A 9858-nucleotide genomic window follows, 5' to 3' on the forward strand; every position below is an offset into this window, starting at 1 on the left:
TTTTTAAATAAATACCAAAAGTGTCCCGCTAAAAACATGTATTCTCTGACAGAGATACAAAAATGTTTTCGGCTCAATTTGAGATGTACATAAAAACGAGAAATAAAACTTCTTTCTTAAGCCTGGTTTAAATATGATTTTTTGTCCTCACTATTTCACGATCGTGTTACATCAACAAGCAAAACAACATGTATGTATGGATGTAAAACCTCATGTTATCTATCCCGACAAAGCAAAAAAACTGTTGGCCTAGAGATTTGTGCATAAATCAGGTGGCAAATCGGTTGACTGGAAAACGACTAAGAAGTAAATATTTGAATAATGTATCCGTCGTTTTTGGTATTTCTGTGAGTCTTGTTAATCGTTCGTACAAGACTGAAGGCAAGACATGACGTGAAGACCAGGCTCCAAGAAAAAGGAGGACGGTCATAACTAAAATGATAAATGGATGCTTGCTGATCCACCCTATGCGATGATGTAAAATAGAATGTTAAACACCAAGGTTGTGCAGGACTTAAATTATGGGCCATAACAATGACTCGAAATTTAAGTCCCGAATCGCGCAAAGCTGAGGGATCTAAGACGTAAGGGTCTCAAGTACTTCACAACCATGGTGTAAATATATACGATTTTTTGCACTATCAATTTTAACTAGATTTCATAAAATTGTAGTAAACCGAAACACACAAAGGCAATGTGTCTTGAATCATAATTTCAAGGACTTCAAAATTTCATTTGACGTTAATCTCTATGGCAACTATAGATAAAACAGCAAAAGATTATTAACTTGTTATTCATCTGGTTTAGAAAAAAGGGGAGAAAGTGTACGTACTTCACGTTTTCTCAATTCAACACGCCCAACAATGGTGTCTTTTAAAGCTTGTAGAGGAAAATACATTTGTTAATACAATAAGTTGTAAATGATAAATAAAAATCTCTACTCGATAATACGAATATCAAATAATTCAATCTCAGTGGTAAAGAAATATCAACGCAATAAATCGATATATTTGTACTAGGAAGTGGTTGAGCACGGTGCTTCAGTGTCCAATATTCCACATGTTGAAAAATACTAAAGCTAGCCATGAAATAAGAATGATCGAAAACTAATTGGAAACACAACTCTCACATATTACCATAATAAAAAATATAACAATAACCTTTTATCGACCGAAAATATACACAGAATACTGCGTTTTCTACGAAAAAATAATAGAGTTACTAGCTTAATTATATTATATAATATCAGACCGGGAAAACTTCAATCCCAAGACTAGAGAAACCTCCACTGGTTCATCACAATTAATGATTATAAAAAATATAATTTCTATTGATAAAATACACGGTAACACAGCATAAAGTGAGTAAAGGCCCTCGCACTTCAGACCTAATAACTAGTCACAGAACTTTCTAAATTTTAAGTAAAACGGGAAGAACATCGATTTTTCTTATCCTTAAATGTGGGCCGAAGGGGAGGTGATGCCATGGGTAACTGAGTTTTCTAAGACTACATCTAACTCATCTAGAGGAGCCAATATTTGAGTCAGAAACGTTTGTAGCGCGCGTTTACGCAGAAACGAGTTTTCTTCGTACATTTCTTGGGTGACTCTGCAGGATGACATCGGGATTAGCATTCTGTGCAGTAGATGCTCTCTGTAATTAAATCGAAAAATCTAATAAATTTCCTCGGCCCTCGAAAAGTATCTCTATGTAGGCTCTATGTAGAATATGATTTTTTTAATAGTTTACTTTTGTTTACAATGGAATGAACTAATAATCGGGTGTTTTTTTGTTCAAAAAACTCGTTGGATACGGCGCTAATTTTTTTCTCTTTTTGAGGCGCGTTCCTCTACGTAAAACAACATGCACAACTGGACTTCAAATTATCCAAGAAACGCTCGATTTTAATCAATTTTTTGCCGATTGGTAAATTTCCAAATGCATGACCTGAGCAGGCCACCTTCAAGATTATTTTTAAATTAGGGCCGCTCGATTGAATATCGATTTTTCAACACAAACAAATCGACACGTAGTTTTGCGATAATACGTCATCCGAAAGTGACGCTTTGGATTAAGAAGGTTCTGGAAACAAAAGAATAACACTTTCGCTGTCAGCGTTAATGGCGTCTTCCTGCGTAGCTCGAGAAAATTATCAAATTTCGGTTGAAAATGTGCAAAAAATTTGGAAAAATTCGTGCAGACTTGAAGGTTAATTAAATAGAAATGCAATGAATGCTTGTACGGGATTGTGTCTGATTGAAAACGGGTAAAAATCGCACGTTTAAAATTCGATTTTATTCGACAATGCCGGGAATATCATCTCGTTTGCATTCGGGTTTCCGAAGCCGTACGATTGCTGAGTAGCATACTTGGAAGAAGCTCAAATTGAATTGAAGTAAAAGTTTTGGTGACTGAAAAGAAAAAAGCCATAGGCGGACGTGAAACCGGACAGTGTAGTGCGTGCTGTGTCGAAAGTAAATAGTAACTGAAATCTCTCTTCTGAATAGCTGCAGAATGATAGTTTTTGTTGACAAGACTCCAAGCGGATCATAATTCCAGAAGGATTATTTGCGGTAAGTGACTGATTTTGATCATTGAGCCTATTTTAAGCTTCGCTTAATATCATTTTCTGTGTTGATGACCACTCTGAATGATGTTTCTTACTATTTATATGGTTTTCTTTAAGCATATACACGTTATGTATTATTTCGTTTCGCGTATCGTTTCCATAACTAGACCGCTGAACTGTTCTCTCGCAAAAAAGAGTGTAAAGTTATTATCATTCGTCCTATGATTCGTATCTTTGCAAAAGATATCGATTCTTAGATGATTTAGCCCAGTGGTAGCACGACAAATAAGATATTCGAAATACAGGATAAGCTGATCATCGAGTTAGCTCGAAACGAAAATTGTTTAGCGATATCCTTTTTAGTTTCCCAGATACAGCATCATTTTGGTCCCTAATTTTTGCGATTTTTTTGTACCGAAAATGAAGGTACAAAAAGTGCTCTTCCGCCGCATCAAACCGTTACGTCTTAGCTAGGAATTGGAACTGCCACTATAGGGCCAACGGAATCTGTCAAGGACAATTTAAATGCCGACGAAGTATATTACAGGCAGTTCCAATGCCGACCAGGTTCATTGCGGGGATTTCCAACACCGACAAGGCATGGTATGGGAAATTCCCATGCCTCAACTAATGCCCACCAGGGTCGTACCCCAGGGGTATGACAATCTTAAAGATAACTTCTACTATCTAACCCGTATCCAACGTAAAAGTAACACTTATCTACAAGGAACGCGATCCTACATATTCATGACGTAGTGAGTGAAAGTGGAGGGGAGCATTTAATTGTCGCTTTGTAAGTCATTTCGAGATAATAGGGATAGGAAGTTTTCAAATTGACACACCCTGAGTGCACCACTTACCGCACTCCTAAGCAAATAAACAGCTGGAATTTCCCGTCTTTTCCCAAATTTTTGCTTGTGTGCCTGATCTCATCGAGGAGATGACAGTAGCATCTCCAAACTGCGACGGTTTCTTGATGATTTCGTTCTAAACTGGCGGTTTTGTTACCGGAAAGTTCATCCATCAGGTTTTGCTCGAATTGATCTTTCACACGCACTAATACATCAAAGGCTAAATTATTAAGTACTTGAAGTTTAACACAAACAACATTTACACGGAGAGAACACTTATCATATTTTTCTAAATTATACACCCCTTTCTTTCACTCACCAAAATAATCCCACAGATAGTTCTTTCCAACAAACATCCTTGCCGATTTGAATCCCAAAAGAAAAACATTCTCGAGACACTGGACTAGGCCATCTTCACTGCACAAGAGAGCAGTAAGGGTCGTGTGTCTTTCGGAATTCCTGGTGTATCTCCATTTGACAATGTTATTAACGCAGTCTCCTAAGCATTCGTGAAATAGAGGAGTGAAAAGGCAAGATTTACGGAATTCAAATTTAAACGATTATTTAACGGCCAAGAGTTTATGTTTCATTCCGTTAAATGATAGTGATGAACTTGTTTGATGTCTTCTTTGTTAATCAAAACGTACAATATGGGGTTAAAATCACAAATCACAAATGAAGAAAGAAAATAAATGTTATTACGAATGTTTGAAAACAAATTTGAAACTATTAGTCGACACAGCTATACAGAACCGACACCTGATAGAAAACCAGGGTAATGTTCCTCGTTATAATACTTACTTTACCAGGGAATAGTGTCGACTCTGTATATTTCTGTACGTATAAACTGTACTAACCCAACATGTACTGCAATTCGGAGGCCTTCAGCTCAGACCGGGGTGGTGAGGGGGCTGGAGATCGCGTTCTCGGTGTGCTTCTCCCAAGGCTACCGGTCGGTCTATTCTCCTCCTCTTCTTTTTTCGGGGACAGGAAATTGATTATCGACCAGGAGTCTTTCCGTTGAACCGTCGTTTACGCCTCTACCTAACCATCTACCACACGCAAACCTAAAAACAATGTAAGTCACAAAATATACAGTGCAATTCTAAGTACAAAAGTTTACATGGAAAAAAATGTACTATGAGGGAAAAATTGGATAGATTTGGATTTTAAAACTTACTTATAGGTATGTTCTGTCACATCATTCCTCACCAACACATAGTCCACCATCCACTTTGCATACAATCCGGAATTATCATGTCCAATCCTCAAAGTAGTCAAAACTCCCAAATTCCTGTTTCTATACTCGAAACTGTATATATTTTTGGGAACTTGAATTCTCTGAGTTTCTGACAATGTCCCGGACAAAACCAACCATACATTTGCCTACGTGTAGGCTCCTTTCTTATTGGGAACTATCATGACGTTATAAGGTATCACAGTCGTCGGGTACGTACTGGTAAAACAAAAATAATCCACTGCATTCAGAGAGAGCAAGTGGTATAAAAATTGCTCCTTTTCCTCTTCACATCGCACGAAAGCAGATCGCTTGTATAACTCTTTGAGAAGGCCCTGGTCCAGTAATAGTGCCCGTAAATGTTTGGACAGTTGTTTCTTTTCCAGGGCCAATCGAACCCAAGCTCTGGCAAATCCAATGCCCGTTTTCACGTCCGGCATTGCCTGGACGTTAGTTATATCAAAAAATATGCTATTGGGCAAGTCGGGAAAGTCGCTTTTAGTTCGGTCGCTTGCGGGGCTGTTCCAGCTTTCTAAACTTGTAGTTAACCGTGAAACGTCTGAAAATAAATATATATTATAACTAGTTTCCACAATCAAATACATATGTATATACCTCCTATTGTTTAGCCCTATATTAAATTAGAATAAACCATTAGTCGTAAAGATAGAGAGTCTGTTTATCATCTTGGCTGAAACATAAAATGCAGAAAACGACTCACCTATCAGTTTTGTCCTAACATAAGTGTGAATAGAATGATTGAGGGTTGCGAGCGTGGGAAGAAGGTGGAATGGTGTGTGTTAATTCTTTTGAAGATAAACAGATGCACTCGGGGGTGACTCTGATGCATCTTTGGTATGGGGGGCATTCGATTCCCGAAAAGGATAGAATAAAGTTGTTTGAGAACACGCATGTGTATTTTATTAAAAATAAAACCTACCCGCTTTAACATATACTAAGTTCCAAGCGTTTATATTTAACTCCTGTCGATCTCTGACACACGTTAAAAAATCAGTTCTGGGAACGTACATTGCGTTACGAAGAGTGTCCCATTTTCGTTGTAATCTTGGGATATCTCTGTTATTAGCAAAGATAGAGGGATGCGGTTTTCGCGAACCAGTGTCACTTTTTAGTCAAACTAATGATGAGGTTGATAGAATCGATCCAGTTATCTTAGTTTTTGCACTACATGGCGTTTTTGAAAATATTCAAACTATAGGAGCCTCCCCTTATAGTTTGGATATGCATCAAGTTATTGAAAATATAAAAACATTGTCGGATAGAGATTTTTACGTAAAATCCAGTGGCATATTGGCATATTCAGATTTTATTTGTAATTCATACTTTTCGAGATATGCACCAAACTAGTGTTGTTGGAGTCTTAAGGGAAAAAGCTTCTGACACCAGGTATTCTTTTGTACGTGGGTACCGCCACGTCAAATCAGGACGATGGTCGAGACAAAACACTACCGTAACGTCAACAAGTCTATATTTAAAAATCTGTGATAACTATTACTGTATTAGGCGCGTTAGAATCTCAAGTACGAATTTTGGAGGAAGGTCGGATTTTAGTTTATGCCTAGAGTTCCACTCTCAATCTGCAAAAAAGGGGAGCAGGGAAAAACGAGCAGAATTTGGTTTCAGCCTATTTTGTTCTAGTTGACCAATCAGAACACAGATTTGGTAGGTTCCCACGAACTTAGGATTTTTAGATTGAATGAGAAAAAACAGACCTTAAAAGGTTTTTGCAATTAACGTCTTAACACATGTGATTCTGCGAAGGGCCAAATTACTGATAAGGACTGGTGAGTGGCGACAGAGTCACGGTGTGTTAAGTGTACTCGAGAATATTTTTACCTAATGGTTCTCACGGTCAAACCAGAACATCCCTTAAGTTGAGCGATTTATGTATATTGGTTATCGCTTCGTTTGAGATGAGGCATAGCAGATGATTTGGACGGGTATCCAACAGTGTTTTAATGGGACACCCTGTATATATACCTCTTCTGATTCCCCTAATTCTCCCCATTTCAAAAATACAAAAATCGATATGGTTATTTCAAAGAATAATGTCACAAATTCACGCTGTCTGCTAGAATAGTGACTAGAGGCAACCATATTTAAAGCAAAATAATTATTGACAATTATAATTGTCAATAATTATATTAACAGTCAAAATCTAACTAACAGTATACATTATGAAAGGACTCAACATATAATCTCGTTTTTACAACATAAATATATTACTAACAAAAACAAATTTGCCACTTTTTTTAACTGCATAATGATGTAAATTTAAGCAAATGTTCAAACTGAATTCCGTTCACGTCTTCGTCATATCCAAACATTTTTCATATAGTTTGGACATTCTGTTTAAGGCGTTTAAAACCACTACCGGGTGTCTTTCTATGTAGGTATTGCAAAGCTTCCTCCACAGCAATGCTTAAACCATCCATATTTTCGTGCTGTCTTCGATAAATCCCGCTTCTTAAATACCCCCATGAAAAGAAACCTACGATAGATATATAAAATATATACAGGGTGTTTCAGAGTTGCGGTGACAAAACCCTAGGGGAGATTTCTCTGACCAAAACAAGAAAAAGTTTATCATTTATCGCTTAGAAACGCATTTACCTATTTGAATAAAATTTTTACGGTTTATTAAAACAACTATTGTACACCTGCTGGACCAGTTAGGTTTGATCCAGAATTTCTAGAAGCGTACCCGGCGAGCAAGTCGATTGTTTTTTTTGCAGGAAAACCTATTATCCCGTATTTTTTGCTTTTTTTATGTGATATTCAGATGACCCCAATAAAAATAGTACATTTTTATCTCTTGGCTTTTTTCGTGTCTTGCTTCGTTTTCGAGAAAAAATTACATTGCCATACCTCGCCATGTTCCTGAACTGAAAAAAACACAATTTTTTTAAATTAATAAGTGATGACATTACTACAACAAATGCTCAAATTGAAATTGCATTATAGTTTTCCCGTATGAAGTTATAGTGGGGTTATCTGAATATCATGTAAAACTTTTAAAAAAATACAGGGTTTCACAGGGTTCAGCTAGGTTTTCCTGCAAAAAAACAACCGACTTGTTCGCTGGGTACGCTCCTGGAAATTCTGGATCAAATCTAACTGGTCCAGCAGGTGTACAACAATTGGTTTAATAAACCGTAAAAATGTGATTCAAATAGGTAAATGCGTTTCTAAGCGATAAATAAAAAACTTTTTTTAAAACAACATCCTGTATCTGTATTTTATATATCTATCGTAGGTTTCTTTTTATGGGGGTATTTAAAAAACGGGATTTATCGAAGACAACACGAAAATACAGATGGTTTACGCATTGCTACAGAGGAAGCTTTGCAATACCTAGAAAGGGTTTAAAAAAATGGCACATTTGTTTTTAGTAATAAATTCATGTTATAAAAATAAGATTATATGTTGAGTCCTTTTATAATGTACACTGTTAATTAGACTTTGACTGTTAATATAATTATTGACAATTATACTTGTCACTAATTATTTTGCTTTAAATATGGTTACCTCTAGTAACTATTCTAGCAGTGTCAATTTGTGACATTATTCTTTGAAATAACCATACCGAGTTTTGTATTTTTGGAATGGGGAGAATTCGGGGAATCAGAATAGGTATACATATACAGGGCATCTCATTAAAAACACAAGTTCGGTTCATATCTCGAAAAGTATGAATTACAAATAAAATCTGAATGTGCCACTGGATTTTATGTAAAAATCTCTATCCGACACTGTTTTTATATTTTCAATAGCTTGACGCACATTCAAACTATAGGGGAGGCCCAAAATACAACATTTTCAAAAATGCCCTGTAGTGCAAAAATTAAAGACAGCTGGATCAATTCTGTCAACGTCAGTAGTAGGTGGGCTGTTATACCCCACACCCCAAAATACCACATTTACCAACTCAAATTTTCTAAATCCTCAGGTACCTACCTGTGGAAAATTACAGAAATTTATTCCGATTTTTTTTTTTAATTTTCTCAAAAAGTTCTTTGCACAACATACGACGAGTGGGAGGAAGACTTTTAGGTGCATCTTTTATTAAAAAATAAAAAAGTATTTGATTTTCTTTATAAATTTTTTTAATTATCTTTGTACAATTTTTCTCAGTTAGCCGGTGGGTTTTGTTCATTTTGTGGTGGGCTTGGTGAGTTAGACGACATGTCAGATGACATGCCAGAATCCTCACCACTGCTGCAAGAATATAAAAGAAATTTTTGTTGTAATATACAGTTTGGCTAAGAACCAATAAGGGTTCAAGTATAGAAGGTTGGAACAAAAAAGTGAAGCTACAGATATGACTTTCTGCAACTCTATCAAAAATAAGTTAGTTGTGAGGACTTACAGAATATTAACTTATATTATATAGTTAACATCTTGTTAGCAACTGTTATATTCTAATTACAGTTCATATTTTACCTGTTTGTTCTGAACATCCGGCAAAAGGCGGTTTTTGAAAGTGGTGAACCAAAAACGATGTCCATATATACACCACGGCATCCGTAAACGCACGCTACACATGGTTGAATAAAAATAAATCTTGTGGCTGCGGCGGCAGGTAAATCCAAAACGGTTTCAACATTTTCGGTAAAAAGAACGAACCCTTGTTTAGGGTCTGGCCAGGGTACAATTTGGATTACACTATGTTTGTCAATTTCTTGGATCGAAATATCTGCCTCCAAAGCGTGATTGTTACAACAATTAATTGATACACGATATTGTCTGTTTTGCCTGGCCATCTTGATCTGTGTGATATTTCTGGGGTTCAAAGATAACATAACCTTCAATTCACTGTTTAAGGCGTGCGCGCAATCAATCGCGTGGTAATATTGGAATGAAGAAAGACAACAGTTCACGAGATCTCCCAGACATAGCTTGATAGCTTCTTTCATAGATGGCGCTCGCTCGATAAATTTGTTCAGATTTTTATTTTAAAATAATAATAGATCAATTTTAACAGATTTTTATTTTGAAATAATGATAGATCAATTTTAACAGAATTTTATTTTTAAATAATGATAGATCAATTTTAACAGATTTTTATTTTGAAATAATGATAGATCAATTTTAACAGAATTTTATTTTTAAATAATGATAGATCAATACAAATTTAAACACCTGCCGCCGCAGCCACAAGATTTATTTTTATTCAACCA

General features: G+C 36.1%; 1 pseudogene; it reads right to left on the reverse strand.

The window, feature by feature from the left end:
• Nucleotides 1-909: 909 nt before the first annotated feature.
• Nucleotides 910-5688, reverse strand: LOC136419953 (DENN domain-containing protein 5A-like; annotated as a pseudogene).
• Between the last annotated feature and the right edge of the window lie 4170 nt (nucleotides 5689-9858).

Source organism: Euwallacea similis, chromosome 3, assembly GCF_039881205.1.
Source record: "Euwallacea similis isolate ESF13 chromosome 3, ESF131.1, whole genome shotgun sequence".
In the NCBI taxonomy this organism is placed as follows: domain Eukaryota; kingdom Metazoa; phylum Arthropoda; class Insecta; order Coleoptera; family Curculionidae; genus Euwallacea; species Euwallacea similis.